The 17,716-nt window shown below is 42.7% G+C and overlaps 1 protein-coding gene across 1 annotated transcript in view; it reads left to right on the plus strand.

The window, feature by feature from the left end:
• Positions 1-17,716, plus strand: part of TMED10 (transmembrane p24 trafficking protein 10) — a 46,168-nt gene that overhangs the window by 901 nt on the left and 27,551 nt on the right. The window lies entirely within an intron of this gene.

Genomic DNA, 17,716 nt, shown 5'->3' on the forward strand with positions numbered 1-17,716 from the left:
AAGATACCGCGATACCTGCGGGAAAGTAAAGGAGACAAAGCTGTGATTAATAAAATGTTATTTATTGAGCATCTGCTGTGTCAGTTACTGTGCTACTTTGCATATATTACCATTTGGTTCATGCACTACCCTATGAAGTAGGTAGGTACTGTTAGCCCCATTTTACAAATGAGGAAACAGACTCAGAGGTAGGATAAACTAGTAAGTGTCACAGATGGAATAGATTCTTTTTTTTTTAATTATTATTATACTTTAAGTTCTAGGGTACATGCGCACAACGTGCAGGTTTGTTACATATATATACATGTGCCGTGTTGGTGTGCTGCACCCACTAACTCGTCATTTACATTAGGTATTTCTCCTAATGCTATCCCTCCCCCCTCTCCCCACCCCACGACAGGCCCTGGTGTGTGATGTTCCCCACCCTGTGTCCAAGTGTTCTCATTGTTCAATTCCCACCTATGAGTGAGAACATGCGGTGTTTGGTTTTCTGTCCTTGCGATGGAATAGATTCTTACTTAGTTTGGTAGTTAAGTATGTTGAGGGAAAAGCGCTGCAACCTTATTCCTTCCTTGTTTTAAATTTGTAATTTCTGTAATTGATTAAAGTCGATTATTGGTTACAAAATGGTCTCAGTCTCTAGTCCTTTTTCTTTGGTATGCCAGAATCTGGACTTGGCTACTTTTATGTAAATACCAGCTATGCTCTTAGATGGTGACAACTACTGCCATAATACCAGTTTGGTCCTATTTTGTAGCTTAGAGTAGCCTGGCCTGGTCTTTGAGACATTAATATAATTTGATAACTGTCAGTATTTGGTTGCATTTTAGGTAATTTTATTCATTCACAATAAGCAAAGTGTCTTTTTTTTTTTTCTTTGTAACACAGTGGGGCTTTTGTTATACTAAATAGTAAGAAACATTTTTACTTTTTTTTTTTTGAGACGGAGTCTCGCTCTGTCGTCCAGGCTGGAGTGCTGTGGCGTGATCTCGGCTCACTGCAGCCTCTGCCCCCCGGGTTCAAGTGATTCTCCTGCCTCAGCCATCCGAGTAGCTGGGACTACAGGCGCCCGCCACCACACCCAGCTAATTTTTGTATTTTTAGTAGAGATGACGGTTCACCATGTTGGCCAGGATGGTCTCGATCTCTTGACCTCGTGATCTGCCCGCCTCGGCCTCCCAAAGTGCTGGGATTACAGCCGTAAGACACCGCGCCTGGCCTCGTTTGTACTTTTTAAAAGGGTTTCAGATATAATAAGACCATAACTTATGTTAAAGTAGTGGAACTCAGTAGTGTGGTAATACATGTAATTTATTTCTACTTTATTTGGGAGAGATAAACTATTTTCAGGGCAATTAATCTGTAACCCTTCCTTTTATTATTCTCTTTGGGTACCAAACTTCTCTCAACCCAGGAAAATAGTGATGGCATGATTTTAGAAGCTTAGATATAGTGTTTCCGGGGTGGGAGATCATGCTTCCAACTCTTCAGAGGATGTTCATGGACTCGAAATTTCAGCAATGAAAGAGACCTTGCTCTCATCTCCAGTGTTGCTGTCTGATTTGTTCTTATATTTTAAAGCCCTTCAGTGGCTCACTATTGCTTATTGATAGTTTAAATTTCTCAACATGCTTTGTTGTACTCTTCATGATCTGTTTCTGAGCTATACGTGTGGTCACTTCCCACTTTGCATTCTACATGGAGCCACCCTGAACGGTACCCTGAACTCACTTATTTTCTGAACTGTTTTTGTTTATGCCTTGACCTACTTATTAGACTGTTAGTATCCTCAGGGTAGGAACTATTTTCAGGTTCATCTTTTCTAGAATGCCAAGCATGTTACCTTGCTTCTAGTAAGTACTAAATAACAGGAACCGTAGTTTAGCATGGTCTTATGGGAATTACGTTGAATCTAGGGCTGCTGAAGGCACCTCAACAGCAGGACTTTAGGCCGGGCTTGGTGGCTCACACCTGTAACCCTAACACTTTGGGAGGCCGAGGCGAGTTCAAGACCAGCCTCAGCAACATGGTAAAACCCGGTCTCTACTAAAAATACAAAAAGTAGCTGGGCATGGTGGCACGTGCCTATAATCCCAGCTACCCGGGAGGCAGAGGCAGGAGAATCACTAGAACCTGGGAGGCGGTGGCTGCAGTGAGCTGAGACCGTGTCACTGCACTCCAGCCTGGGCAACAGAACAAGACTCGGTCTCAAAACAAAACAAAACAAAACATAAACCAGCAGGACTTTATGCATACACCCTAGCGTTTTACCATCACTCAGTTGCTCTCCTGTGTCTGCTCTGTTCTTTTGCTACTAACCAGCTTAATAGAACCACAAGGGTCCTAAACCCAAATCCCAAATAGGTAATATCGTTGAATAAATTGGACCAGGTATTTTAAAAAAGCAGTGATGATAAATGGGAGAATAATTGGACATAGTGGAAACTGTTAATTAGGGGTGACCAATACTCAGTTCTTGATGAGACTTGCCATGCAAGCATGTGGGCCCTTTTGCCACATCTGATTTTTCCCTTCCCCTCCCCTCCCCTCCCTTACCCTCCCCTCCCCTTCCCTCCCCTCTTCCTTCCCTACCTTCCTTCCTTCCTTCCTTCCTCCCTCCCTCCCTCCCTCCCTCCAGTGGCACCATCACGGCTTACTGTAGCCTTGACCTCCTCAGGGCCCAGGTGATCCTCCTACCTCAGCCTCCTGAGTAGCTGGGATTACAGGCACATGCCACCGTATCCGGCTAGTTTTCATATTTTTTTGTAGAAATGGAGTTTCGCCATGTTACCCAGGCTGGTCTTGAACTCCTGGGCTCAAGTGATCCGCCCACCTCGGCCTCCCAAAGTGCTCGGATTACAGGAATGAGCCATTGCACCCAGCCCACATCTGATTTTTCAAATGAAATAGGAACACCAGATTTTGATGTGAAAGCTCCAGACTTTTAAATTTCATCAACCAGGTTTCAGCACTGCAGAGCCTGGGAGCTCCCGGCCCACCCGAGGGCCATGGATCTCATTGTCCTCACCACTGCTCTGCCACTCCATTTTCCTCAATAAAATGATTTGGCCCCCTAAAAATTAAAAAAAAAAAAAATTTCACCAGCCAATTCAGATTGGTTTGGGCATTGATTTGTTTTCAGTGTTATAGAGAATAGTATATTGAGTTCACCTTTCTACCCATTACCCATATTCAGCAATTATCAGGATCTTTCCACACGTGTCATCTTAACTGCTTCCGCCATATCATTTCATGCTAAATTGTATTAAAGTAAATCCCAGATGTCATGTATTTCAGTCCTGCCTACTTCAGCATGCATCTCTTTAAAAATATAAACCACAATATTACGTGGCTAATCACACCTCACAGAATGAACAATGATGGCCAGGCACGGTGGCTCACGCCTGTAATCCCAGCACTTTGGGAGGCCGAGGTGGGCAAATCACGAGGTCAGGAGTTCGAGACTAACCTGACCAACACGGTGAAACCCCGTCTCTACTAAAAATTAAAAAAAAAAAATTAGCTGGGCGTGGTGGCACACATCTGTAATCCCAGCTACTCTAGGCTGAGGCAGGAGAATCGCTTGAACCTGGGAGGCGGAGGTTGCAGTGAGCTAAGATTGTGCCACTGCACTCCTACCTGGGCTACAGAGTGAGACTCTCTCCAAAAAAAAAAAAAAAAGAACAATGATTCCTTAATACCCAGTCCATATAGTATGATCCCACTTACCTCAAAAATATCTTTTGAAAGTTAATTTGTTGTCTCTCTCAAGTGTCTAATCTAGAGCAGTCTCCTCTTCCTCTCACCTCCTTTTTTATCCTTGCAATTGAATTGTTGGAGTCAGTTGCTCTTAAAAGAATGTACAGCATTTCGGAGTTGTCTATTTGCTTCCTAGAGGTGTCTTTTAACCAGTTCTTCCCCTATATTTTTTGTAAAAGGAATCAGCTGTAAAGATGTAAGCAGAGGTGCAGCAAACCACCATGGCACATGTATACCTATGTAACAAACCTGCACGTTCTGCACATGTACCCCTCTAGAACTTAAAGTGTAAAAAAAAAAAAAAGGATGTAACCAGATTCAGGTTTATCTTTCTGTCGAGGGTGTCACTGCAGGAACACACAGTACTTTTTGTGCCCCTTATTGCTGCTGCTAAGATTGATAAGTAGATTAAGGTGTGTCTTAGTGTCCTACTGCTGCTGTAACAAATTACCACAGGTTTATAGCCTAAAACATCAGGGATTTGTCTTAATCGTTCTGAAGGTCAGAAGTCCTAAAATCAAGGTTTTGGCAGAGCCACGTTTCTTCTGGAGACTTTTTGGGAGTGGGGTGGGGATCAGTTTTCTTGCCCTTTCTAGCTTCTAGAAGCCATTTGTGTTCTTTGGCTCATATCTCCTTCCTCCATCTTTAAAGCCAGGCTGGATGCGGTGGCTCTCGCCTGTAATCCCAACACTTTGGGAGGCCAAGGTGGGCAAATCACTGAAGGTTAGGAGTTTGAGACCAGCCTGGCCAACGTGGTGAAACCCCGTCTTCACCAAACATACAAAAATTAGCTGGGCATGGTGGTGCACACCTGTAGTCCCAGCTACTCAGGAGACTGAGGCAGGGGGAATCGCTTGAACCTGGGAGGTGGAGGTTGTAGTGAGCTGAGATCGTGCCACGGCACTCCAGCCTGGGTGACAGAGCGAGACTGTCTCAAAAAAAAAAAAAAAAATTAAAGCCAGTAGCATAGTATCTTTAACTCTCTCCCTCTCCTTCCCTTTTCCATCCTCTGCTTTGTTCCTCACCAACCCTTCTCCCTCTCTTCCTCCCTCCCTGCCTGGCTATCATCATCTCATATCATTCTCTTACTCACCTGCCTCCCTCGTTCCCTTATAAGGACCCTTGTGATAATCTTCTCCACCTCAAGACCCTTAATCTGATTTAATCACATCTGCACAATCCCTTTTGCCATGTAAGATAACACATTCATGGGTTCTAGGGATTAGGATGTGGACATCTTTGTGTGGGGGAGGCATTTTTCTCTCTACCCGGGTGGTAATAGCCTGAAGCCTTCATTGTAAAGTTTCCCATTAACCTTTCACTTAGGAATCTGCTGATGACTACTGTGTGAATTTATTATTTCATTAAGGTTGTGAAATGATGACTTTCTAATTCTGTTACTCCTTCCATATTTATTAGCTGAAATTATTCTTAAGGAAATAATATCATCTGATTATCCTAAAATTTATCATTCATGTTGGTAGGATAAATGCAGAATTTATTTATTCTAATTGATAATTGTCAGAGTAAGGAATTGTTGCCCTTGTCATTTTCAGTGTTGTCCAAGAGTTTTTGGGGTTTTTTTTTAAGTATTTTACTAAACTCTTTTTAATTGTTGGTTTCAACTTTTAGAATCATTGTGTTTTAGGCAGTTGTTTCCATTCTTTATGCCCAATTTGTCCCTTTGGTTCCTTCATGTTGGCTCCTGTATTTTTTCAACATAATCCTGTTAGGTTTTGATAGCATCCTTGTTTTCTGGCACAACAAAGTGTTCTAGGCTTATATTGTATATGTCTATCCTCTGACCTCAGAACAACTGTTTCTCTAAAGAATTCTAGTTCCTTTTTGTGGGGATTGGTATTTGGAGACCACAAGCTAGGTGTCATTTTTGAAAATGTAATATACCATGCAAGCCACAGAACACATTTGTGAGCAGATGCAGCCCATAGCAGCTTTCAGTCTTTTTCATAGTGTCCGTTCACTTAGTTCCACTTTTTCTTTTTTTGTTGAGATGGAGTCTCGCTGTTGCCCAGGCTGGAGTGCAGTGACGCTATCTTGGCTCACTGCAGGCTCTGCCCCCCAGAGTTCACACCATTCTCCTGCCTCAGCCTCCCGAGTAGCTGGGACTACAGGCGCCTGCCACCACACCCGGCTAATTTTTTGTATTTTTAGTAGAGACGGGGTTTTACCATGTTAGCCAGGATGGTCTCGATCTCCTGACCTCATGATCCACCTGCCTCGGCCTCCCAAAGTGCTGGGATTACAGGCCTGAGCCACCGTGCCCGGCCGTTCCACTTTTTCTTATATTTTGACGACTGCTTCAAGGATTCTCTCTATGCATCATTTTAGCTTCTGAAGTGCAGCTCCTCAGTGCCAGAGCTCCTTTTCATATAGTAGGCCACATTGTAGGTCTCAGATCAGCCAATGGATTGTCTTGTCTTTGGTCATATTTCCACCCCTGCTTTAAGGCAGCTGTGGTTTGATTTGAGGTAGGAGGAGAACTGGAGACTGGTGCAGAACCTGGCCAGCTGAGCTTAACATTTGGTGGTTGTGCTGAATGAGGCAGTCTTTTTTGAGATGGAGCTACGCTCTTTCTGCCCAGGCTGGAGTGCAATGGCGTGATCTTGGCTCACTGCAACCTCTGCCTCCCAGGTTCAAGCAATTCTCCTGCCTCAGTCTCCCAAGTAGCTGGGATTATAGGCATGTACCACTACTCCCAGCTAATTTTTGTATTTTTAGTAGAGACGGGGTTTCACAATGTTGTCCAGGTTGGTCTCAAACTCCCGACCTCAGGTGATCTGCCCATCTCCCAAAGTGCTGGGATTATAGGCGTGAGCCACTGTGCCCAGCCTGAGGCAGTCTTTCTTATAAGGGTCTCTGTGAATATAGTGCCTTGGTTAATCTGACTGATTCACCTTCTTTCTGTCTAGGAACATCTTAGTATCCAGTGAATGCACCTGTGTTATCATATACCACTCTGTGTTGCAGTTGTGTATTTGCTCATCTCCTGGGATAAACTATAAGCTGCTTGAACAGAGACTAGGTTTCATTCATCATTGCAATGCTTGTCTAAAATAAGGCCTGGCACATAGTAGGACCTCATCCTAAGGAATTAGTGAACAGATGAGCAAGCACTGTCCTTGCCTCATCTCTGATCTTTCCCTCTTCCATTCTCTTTATTTCCTTCCTCCCACTCTGACTCTAGCTATACTGAACACCTTACAGTTCTTTGAATATAATGTTCTCTTAACCTGGATCAATCTTTGACTTTCTGTGTCCCCATATGCCCCATTGGCTTATAACTTCTTTTTTACCCCTCACCAAAAGCTGTATGAAAAGATACTATAGTACCATTACATCCTGTTTTACATGACACTTTTCATGTAGTGTAGTGTTTACTTTGTGAACTCTTTAATGTCTTATTCATCTTTGTGTCTTTAGTTTAACACATATATTATTGTATAACTGAGTTAAACATCTTAGTCTTCTTGAGAAGCCTTGTGGTATAGTAGAGACTAGATCTGAAGATAGATTTGGTTCAGATCCCAGCAGCTCCACCACTTAAAGTTTATGTGGGTCTTGCAGGGATTACTTAACCCTTCTTCTCTGGTCCTGTTTCTGTAACATGGGAATCGTAGAGCTCATAAACTTGTTAGGACTGATTGAGATGGGTGAGATTTTTATTGTGCAGGGCCCATTATGGTGCTCCATAGATATTAGTACTCTTTTCTTTCCTCTGTATTGAATGAAAATTGAATTGCTTCTCAGAGCCCCTCATGCGATATGTCATTGAAATAACTAGATAGGGAGTATTTTAATGAGAGGAATTAGGAGTAGTTTGTGATTCTTTCATTCATTCAACAAATATTTATATAATATTTAGTATGTGTCAGACCTGGCTGAGAATATGGGGATAAACAGGGGAAAAGGTCCTCAAGCTGTTGTGGGGAACAAAGACAACAAACAAGTTAAAATAATAGAATTTCAGGTAGTGATAAGCACTATAATGGAAGTTCAGGCACTAGGGTGTAGGGGGTGACTGATGGGTTAAAGGGTGTTTGAGTGGTCAGGGGAGGCCTTTCTGAACAGAGAGACATAAATGGATTGAAATGATGGGTGGTCCTCTCCTGCAAATATTTCTACTTCAGACCTATATTGACATGCATTTTGTGTTAAGATTTCCAAACTGAGTCTATTCCATACTTCCCTACTCATTTCATAAAGTGAGGCCAAATCAAGCTAACTAGTGTCAGGTATAAAGACTTTGCTGCACATAATTGAAGCAGGAAGTATCAACTCATCATTTACAGTGAATATAGAAGTTTCCTCCATTACTTCAGGTCCATAATAAAAGCCTGTTGTAGGGACTCAGAAATTTGAGTAATATTTTTATTATTATTTTGCCCTGGCTGGAGTGCAATGGCATGATCATAGCTCGCTGCAACCTCGAACTCCTGGCCTCAAGTGATCCTCCCACCTCTACCTCCCAAAGCACTGAGATTACAGGCATGAACCCCCGCATCTGGCTGAAAATTTGGATCTTATACCAAGTTATGATTTCTGTCCTTCCCAACTAGCTTATAGATAAGAAAGCCAAACAGATCCCTTAAAGAGTTCAGCCTTGAGTCACAGGCCTACCATAACTTAAGCCTAAAAATTATGAAGAAGTAACTTGGCAATTGGGAAACTATTGGCTTATAACTTCTTTTTTCCCTCACCAAAAGCTGTATGAAAAGATACTATAGGCCAGGCATGATGAGAGAGAGGAGAGGGAGGAGGGAGGACAGAAGGGCAGTGGTGGGGGTGGGGGTGCGGAGGAGAAAGAGAGAGAGGCAGAGGGGAGAAAAGGCAGGGGAGGGAGGAAGGAAGGAAAATATGGTATATATGCCATAGTTTTCAGATTATTTTGTTTGGAGTTACTGTATTTCAGCTTTTTTATTACTGGTATCTGTACTGAGGTCTGTTCTGTGCTGACAAGAAGAAAGAATAGGATGCTTTGGCTGGGCATGGTGGCTCACGCCTGTAATCCCAGCACTTTGGGAAGCTGAGGTGGGTGGATCACGAGGTCAGGAGAATGAGGCCATCCTGGCCAACATGGTGAAACCCTGTCTCTACTGAAAATACAAAAATTAGCCAGGTGTGGTGGTGTGCGCCTGTAGTCCCAGCTACTCAGGAGGCTGAGGCAGGAGAATCGCTTGAACCCGGGAGGTGGAGGTTGCAGTGAGCTGAGAGCACGCCACTGCACTCCAGCCTGGGCAACAGAGTGAGACTCCGTCTCAAAAAAAAAAAAAAAAAAAAAAGGAATAGGATGCATGTTGCTCAGTCATCAAAATGAACCATCCTTTTTATCAATAACGATCCCATGAACTCTTACTTAACGCCAGACTTTTTCTGTAGGGAAAAATATGGCCCTTTCAGCGTGAATTTTTTTTATTATTATTATACTTAAAGTTTTAGGGTACATGTGCACAGTATGCAGGTTTGTTACATATGTATACATGTGCCATGTTGGTGTGCTGCACCCATTAACTCGTCATTTAGCATTAGGTATATCTCCTAATGCTATCCCTCCCCGCTTCAGCATGAATTTAATGTGACTGTTGTCCACTGGGTTAGAAACAGGTCAATAAACAGATGGTTCAGTACAGAAGGCTAATTGGTACATTAACATTTAATAATATAAATCGAATTTCTTTTTGTATTATATACAAAGTTCCTAGCTTTTAATTATAACTTGACCTCGTGCTTCCTTCTCCATAAAAGTTAAAGGATACATTGCTTCATTTAAATCTCTCTTATTCAGTAAACAGTTGTCTACAGCCTTCCCTGTTTTGAACTGATCTAGAGAAGGGGGCTGCTTCCAGTTTGAAATTGCTACACCATATCTTTATGCTGACTTCTGAAGACTGAGTCTGGTTTCTAGGAAAGTGGAACAAATATATAAAGGTAACCCAGTAGGGGTGCAGTGACTTCTATGCTGTTTCTTGTGTGAATTGCTGACTGGTAGTTTGATCCTGAGCCATTGCCCCCATATGCATATAGAGCCTGGCAGCCTGGACAGTAGAGCCCTCTGTGAAATCAGCCAGCTGGCCATAGACCCGAACTTGGGCTCCCAAACAAGTCTCCAACTTGAGGGAGGTTGATGTCATCTGCTTTATCCTGTGCTCCCAACCTCATTGTTCAACATAAAATGTGGGAAATCAAGGGAATAGTTGTTAAGAAAGAACAAGGCTTTGTTTGTGCCCATAATAAAAGGGTCATGCTGGAGGTTTTTACCGTAAATAACTTTGGAACAGTATGAAAAAAAAACATTTGATCTGGCTTCACCCCCGCAGTAGTATTGTTAGGGCAGCAACGGGTCTTTCATTCTCGTTCCCCTCCTTTCCTCCCTCTCTTTCTCCCCTTTTCTTCCCCCCTCCACTCCTCCCCCAAGTAAGCATGACGTGTTGCCTATGTTAAGTTAATGTAGCAAATGCTGATAGAAGCAGGAAGAGAGCATCTATCCATTATCATGCCAGTGCCTGGAAATTTGCTATTTCTGGTTTTCAGCACTTCTAGAGAAAGCCTCCTAGCCTCCTTGATCATATTTTAGCTTAAGCAATACTTATGTACTATGTTATACTATCAGTGAACTGTACTAGAAATTTGAAAGAATTTAGTGTTGCCAAATGTTGCTTGTGGGCTAAGTTTGACTTTGTTCTGGGCAAAATCTAGATGTGATCCTTTTATTTCAGGAATATACTTGATAGACTTTGTACACGCTTTTGTTTAAAAGATCAGCTTAAATTCATTTTATGCCCATTAAATATAGCACCTAAGCCATCAGAGTTTATGTTTTTCGTTTTTGAGATACAGTGGTCCGTTTTGAAAGTGTTTCTGAGGCTGGGCACGGTGGCTCACGCCTGTAATCCCAACACTTTGGGAGGCCGAGGCGGGAGAATCATGAGGTCAGGAGTTCGAGACCAGCCTGGCCAACATGGTGAAACCCTGTCTCTACTAAAAATACAAAAATTAGCCGTGCATAGTGGCGTATGCCTGTATTCCCAGCTTACTCGGGAGGCTGAGGCAGGAGAATCGCTTGAACCTGAGAGGTGGAGGTTGTGGTGAGCCAAGATCATGCCACTGCACTCCAGCCTGGGCAACAGTGTGAGACTGTCTAAAAAAAAAGAAAGAAAGAAAAAGAACATGTTTCTGGTATATTTTTCTATCTAAAGCCATAGCATCTTTAATGAGTTGGTGTTCTTTCTGCTTTTTTATATCTTAGGGGAATAGACCCTTTGGCTCAGTATTCACTTGTGAATTCTTATGAAGAGTAGAGATAATTATATATGCAACCTCAATCCTCTCTTTCCCTCATATCTAATGTTGGATTCTTCATGTAGTTTATTCCTTATTAAGTTAAAAACCACATACAGGAAAAGCTGGCATCATCTTGGATTCCTTACTGTCTTTTTACCAGCTAAAAGGATCAAACATCTGCTTTGTTAGGCATTTTGTATCCTTTCATTTTCTAAATCTTGCTGCTGCTTCCTTGAGAGTGTACCTGACTACCCCTTTCTCTCCGTTGCCATGCAATAGCCATTTGGGCCCTAATCATCCCTGGATTTAGTGAACATAGCATAATTTATCTAGTTTGCCATCCATTAGTACTGTTAGGTTAGAACATATGGTTAATGGGCCAGACGTGGTGGCTTACATCTATAATCCTAGCACTTTGGGAGGCTGAGGCAGGCAGATTGCCTGAGCTCAGGAGTTTGAGACTAGCCTGGCCAACATGACAAAACCCCACCTCTTCTAAAAATACAACAACAACAACAACAACAACAAAATATATATATATATATGGCCAGGTGCAGTGGCTCACGCTGTAATCCCAGCACTTTGGGAGGCCGAGGCGGGCGGATCACAAGGTCAGGAGTTTGGGACCAGCCTGGCCAACATGGTGAAACCCTGTCTTTACTTAAAAAATAAAAAATTAGCCGGGCCTGGTGGCGTGCACCTGTAGTCCCAGCTACTCGGGGAGGCTGAGGCAGGAGAATTGCTTGAACCCAGGAGGTGGAGGTTGCAGTGAGCTGAGATCGTGCCACTGCACTCCAGCCTGAGCAACAGTGCGAGTCTCCGTCTCAAAAAAAAAAAAAAAAAAAAAGCCGGGCGTGGTGGCACACATCTGTAGTCCCAGCTACTCTGGAGGCTGAGGCATGAGCATTGCTTGAACCCGGGAGGTAGAAGTTGCAGGGAGCCGAGATAGTGCCACTTCACTCCAGCCTTTACGACAGAGCAAAACTCTGTCTCAAAAAAAAAAAAGAAGAAAATATGGTTAATGACCTAAATATTTATGGAGTTCTGAGTTATCACCAACAAACAGTTATAACAATAATATAACACCTGTTGAATGCCTGCTATGTGACAAACACTGTTCCAGGCAGTTTACCTGTATAACATTTAATCCTCACAGTAGCTGGGCATGGTGGTGTGTCCTTGTAATCTCAGCTACTCAGGAGGCTGGCACAAGAGGATCTCTTGAGCCCAGGAGTACATGACCAGCCTGGGCAACACAGTGAGACCCTATCTAAAAAACAAAATCCTCACAATAACCTTATGATGTATGTACAACTGTTGTCCTTATTTTACAAATGAGGTAGAGGAGTTAAGGAACATGCCCAAGTGTTTACAGCTGGTAAATGGCACACCTGTGATTTGAGCACAGACCAGAAAGTCTGACTCTAGAACCTTCCATCTTAAAAGTACTATGTTGTATGGTCTCTCAGAGAGAAAAGAGGCTAGATATTCCTGTTTCTGTTCTTTTCTTTTTTTTTGAGACGGAGGCTCGCTCTGTTGCCCAGGCTGGAGTGCAGTGGAGAGATCTCGGCTCACTGCAACCTCTGCCTCCCGGGTTCAAGGGATTCTCCTGCCTCAGCTGCCTGAGTAGCTGGGACTACAGGCGCGTGCCACCACGCCTGGCTAGTTTTTGTATATTTAGTAGAGATGGGGTTTCACCGTGTTAGCCAAGATGGTCTCGAACTCCTGACCTCAAGTGATCTGCCTGCCCGGGCCTCCCAAAGTGCTGGGATTACAGGCGTGAGCCACCGCTCCTGGCCTGTGAGTTTTTTGTTTGTGTGTTTGTTTTGAGACAGGATCTTGCTTTGTCACCCAGGCTGAAGTGCAATGACATGATCACAACTCACTGCAGCCTTGACCTGGGATCAGGCAATCCTCCTCCCTGAGGCTTCTGAGTAGCTGGGACCACAGGTATGCACCACCACACCCAACTAATTTTTTTTTTTTAATTATTTGTAGAGGCAGGGTCTTTCTGTGTTGCCCAGGCTGGTCTCAAATTCCTGGACTCAAGTGATCCTCCCCTTTCGGCCTCCTAAAGTGCTGGTATTACAAGGTGTGAGCCAGTGGGCCTGGCGGACCTTGTGAGTTTTGAGGACCCTGGCCAAGTATTTTGTAGGATGCCCTCTATTGGGCATTTGTCAGATGTTTTTCTCATGATAAGCTGAGGTTATGGGTTTTGGGGAGGAAGACCACAGAAATAAAATGTCTTTTTTTTTCTTGTCAAAACCAGGATTCACTTGTAAAGTGTCATTTTCATCACATCATATCAACATGATTTGTCACGTTGATACTGCCCTTGATCATTTGGATGAATTAGTGTTTGTCAGGTTTCTTCACTATACAATATTCTTTTCTTTACTTTTTTCCGCCTTAATGATGTTTTGGTCAGTCCACTACAGAGTTACTCTTTTTTCCCCCTTTCTATTCTGTGTTCTTTAGAAGGAAGTCACTTTATGTAGCCCACACTTAAGGAGTGGGGAGTTATGCTTCACACTCCTTACGGGTGCCTAAATTATTTGAGAATCTTCACGGAAGATTTGTCTCTCTTCCTTATTTATTTATTTAATCAGTCATTTATATGTAAGTGTAGATTCATGGATGTTTACTGTGTACTTTGGATTATAAACCAGTACTATATTTTGTTGCCCTAATTGTTACAGCTTTAGCTATTGGGAGCTCTTTAGGCTCCTGTGTCCCTTTGACATACCCCCATTCTTGTATTTTTTGGATTTTGATTTTTGTTTGTTTGTTTGTTTTGAGACAGAGTCTCGCTCTGTCACCCAGGCTGGAGTGCAGTGGCATAATCTCCTCTCATTGCAACCTCTGCCTCCTGGGTTCAAGTGATTGTCATGCCTCAGCCTCCCAAGTAGCTGCAATTACAGGTGGGTGCCACCATGCCTGGCTAATTTTTGTATTTTTAGTAGAGATGGGGTTTCTCCATGTTGGCCAGGCTGGTCTTGAACTCCTGACCTTAAATGATCTGCCCCCCTCAACCTCTGGTTTTTGTTTTTGAGCACTTTCTTACTTTCTGGCACTATAAGATGCTCTAGGCTCATTTTGTACATTTCCTTCCTCAGTCTTAGGATCATTTCTCCAAGGAGCCCTAGTTGCCTTTATTGGAGAAGGGAATTAAGTCTGGGTGGATAGTGTTATTTTTAAGGCATCTTTTTCTGGAACCTTTTTTTTTTTTTTTTAAACGCAGTTGTGCTAGCAAGTGGCCAAAAGTAGTCCCATCCTTCCTGCAACTTGAGAGTAAGGGTGGAATTCTGTGAGCAGCAGGGGTGGGCTAGGATGTAGTGCTTAGGAGCAGGGCAGAGAACCAGGTCTCACTTCTGCATTAGATCAGGTCATTTATTGTTACGGAGGGTCACTAGAAGAACTCATTTGAACTGTACTTGTATCTTTAGCAAGATCATGGTTGAAAATGAAGAGTCTGTTAGTTACAGTCCTTTTACGAGGATCTTCCTGATAAATTGTTGTTCATGGTTACTTCCAGGAAAATTGTCCCTTAGATAAATTTGTGAGCTTTCATCAGAAAACAAATGATGTCTCTTTAGTCTTTTAATTTTGGCTTCCAGAAAACTTAGAACCAAATTTATTATACAGATATCATTTGCTCAGTTCAGGTTCTTGATAAGACTTTTTTCTTCCCTCAGGTGAACTCTATTCCATTTTATTCCTAATTGCCTTATTGACCTAAGCTACTTATAGATCCTTTTGAAGCTTTATTTTGAATGTTTGGTAAAGGAATGAGAGCAGGCTTCAGTAGCAGGACCTGCTCAAAAATCTGTTTCCAGCCACTGCCTAGCATGGTCCAAGAAAATCCAATTTTAAATGAGTTTATCTTCCCAGTTACCTGTTTTCGCACTTCTCACAGGCTCAGTGTGAGTATTCACATATTCTTGACATCACCTACTCTGCATATAAAATTAACACTTTTTTTTCCTTCTTTTTTTTTTTGAGATGGAGTCTAGCTTGTCACCTAGGCTGGAATGCAGTGGCATGATCTCGGGTCACTGCAACCTCCGCCTCCCAGGTTCAAGCGATTCTCCTGCCTCAGCCTCCTGAGCAGCTGGGATTACATGCGCCTGCCACCATGCCCGGCTAATTTTTTATTTTTAGCAGAGACAGGGTTTCGCCATGTTCGTCAGGCCGGTCTCAAACTCCTGACCTCAAATGACCCGCCACCTTAGCCTCCCAAAGTGCTGGGATTACAGGTATGAGCCACCGTGCCCATCCCCCCTACTTTTTAAGTTGTGAACTTTGGTTTGCTTTTCTTCAGAAGGTGATATCTAGAAACAAATCTTTATTACTTCCTATTCCTTGATGTCATATGGGCAAATTTTATAGCTTGGTATTACCTTTGTTTAATTAAAGAACTTTATGTTTACTATTATAAGTATTTATTGTTAAAAGGGAAGAAAAGAATCCTTTTAAGGTCTTGCTATTATAGTAGGTAAAAGTAGCAGTTATTGATTCACCAAGGTGGTTCTCTAGGACAATTTAAGAAGAAAAAAAAAACTTCTCAATTCTTGAGAAACCAGATGACCTTTTAAGGTGATCTTTAATTAGAACATTTTAATGAAAGGAAATTAAGCTATCATTTTAGCCTATTAGACTTTGCTGGCTCTGGTTAGTCATTGAGCTTGGCCCAGTTTCCTATTCCCTAATTTTAGCCACCTGGTTTATGTAATGATGTTGGGGTTGGGAGATGTGATTTTTGTTTTGTTCTGTTTTTCTTTAAGACTGATGACTTGGCTCCTAAATAACTACAAAGTTTATGAACTAGATAGGAAACCTACTGATTTTCAGAAAAATCCTGAGATGTTTTAGAATGCTCAAACAGTCCATATGAGTGAGCCCCACCTGAAAGTTCAGTTGTCAGGTTGCCTGCCTGGATTTCCAAATATCCAGATAAATAACCTCATGTAGTTGTGTCATCTGAAGGTTATAGGGAGTGTAGACATGTGGAGACCCTGGGGGAACTTCCAGCATCATCACACACTATTTCTGGGAGGTAAATTTCATGTTGATAAAAGGTGCAGGCTGCAGTGGCGGACCCTTTGCCTTCAGCCTCTTGAAATGAATTTCAGTTTTTGCCTTAAAATGAGTCTTTAATAATCTTCGGATGTCATAGAAGAGACAATGCAAATGTTTCTTCTGTGATTGCAGTTCCTCAGTACGATGTGGTAGAGGACAATTTAAATAGTATTTACCCCTTTGGAGTACCAGTTAGAGATGTGATTTTCCTGGAGTCTTTCAGAAAAACATAGCAGATTTCTTAACTCATTTTGTAAGGTACTTTTAGCAATGCCTTAAGAGTTTTATGACCTGCATTTAAGCTCCTTTATGATGTAGAGAGACCCCTCTCCTTAAATTAAAAGAAAAAAAAGTTTTTGAAGGACACCGTTCATATCTTGGAGGAAAATTAAGAGATTATTCTTCCAGGAAATAAGGTGGTTGGGCAAATGTATGCAAATCCTGCAAGCACTGTTAAATTCAGTTGTTTGTCCTAGGCCAATGACTTAGTCTCTTTCCTTGCCTTAGCATGGAGATGATGAAGTCTGTGATGACTCTTTTCAGTACTTTCACCTTGATGCTTATTCCAGGCTGTCCTTTACCAGTTTCACTTACATTTAGACATTTTCAGCAACCTGTAATTCTTAACCTTCTTCCTTCAGAATTAAGCCAATGCAATGAGCAAATCTGGAAAGTTATGTTACCTAAGTTCTATGTTGTCTGCAACTTTATTCATAGGAGAAAAGTCCAAATCCAAATTAGGGTTTCTAGATTGGTTTGGAATGTGAAAAATCTGTTATTCCTGCTGTCTACCTTTTTGAACTTCTTCTTTGCTCTTAAATTTTGTCTTTATGCTTTATAAAGTGAGAATCTTGGGGAAGTGAGTATCTTTGTGGGTCAACTGATTCTGAAGAAAGGAAGAGAGGCATCACACTGATGACTACACATTACTTTGTGATTTGGTTAGTTCTCAGACCTTTTTGACTTACATGTGTGTATCCAAGGTTCTAAGGTACTTATTTATTTATTTATTTTGAGAAGGAATTTCACTCTTGTTGCCCAGGCTGGAGCGCAATGGCGCGATCGCGGCTCACCACAACCTCCGTCTCACAGGTTCAAGCAATTCTCCTCAGCCTCCCGAGTAGCTGGGATTACAGGCATGCGCCACCATGCCTGGCTAATTTTGTATTTTTAGTAGAGATGGGGTTTCTCCATGTTGGTCAGGCTGGTCTCGAACTCCCGACCTCAGGTGATCTGCCCGCCTCGGCCTCCCAAAGTGCTGGGATTACAGGCGTGAGCCACCGCCCCCAGCCCTCTGAAGTACTTTTTGGCTGGGCACGGTGGCTCATGCCTGTAATTTCAGCATTTGGGAGGCCAAGGTGGGAGGATCACTTGAGCTCAAGGGTTCGAGACCAGCCTGGGCAACATAGGGAGACCCTGTCTCTACAAAAAATAAGACAGTTGGGTGTAGTGCTGCACACCTGTAGTCCCAGCTACGTGGAAGACTGAGGCAGAAGGATGGCTTGAGCCTACAAGGTTGAGGCTGCAATAGGCTGTGATTGTGCAGCTGCACTCCAACCTGGGCAACAGAGTGAGGCCC

Source organism: Symphalangus syndactylus, chromosome 8, assembly GCF_028878055.3.
Source record: "Symphalangus syndactylus isolate Jambi chromosome 8, NHGRI_mSymSyn1-v2.1_pri, whole genome shotgun sequence".
Classification (NCBI taxonomy): domain Eukaryota; kingdom Metazoa; phylum Chordata; class Mammalia; order Primates; family Hylobatidae; genus Symphalangus; species Symphalangus syndactylus.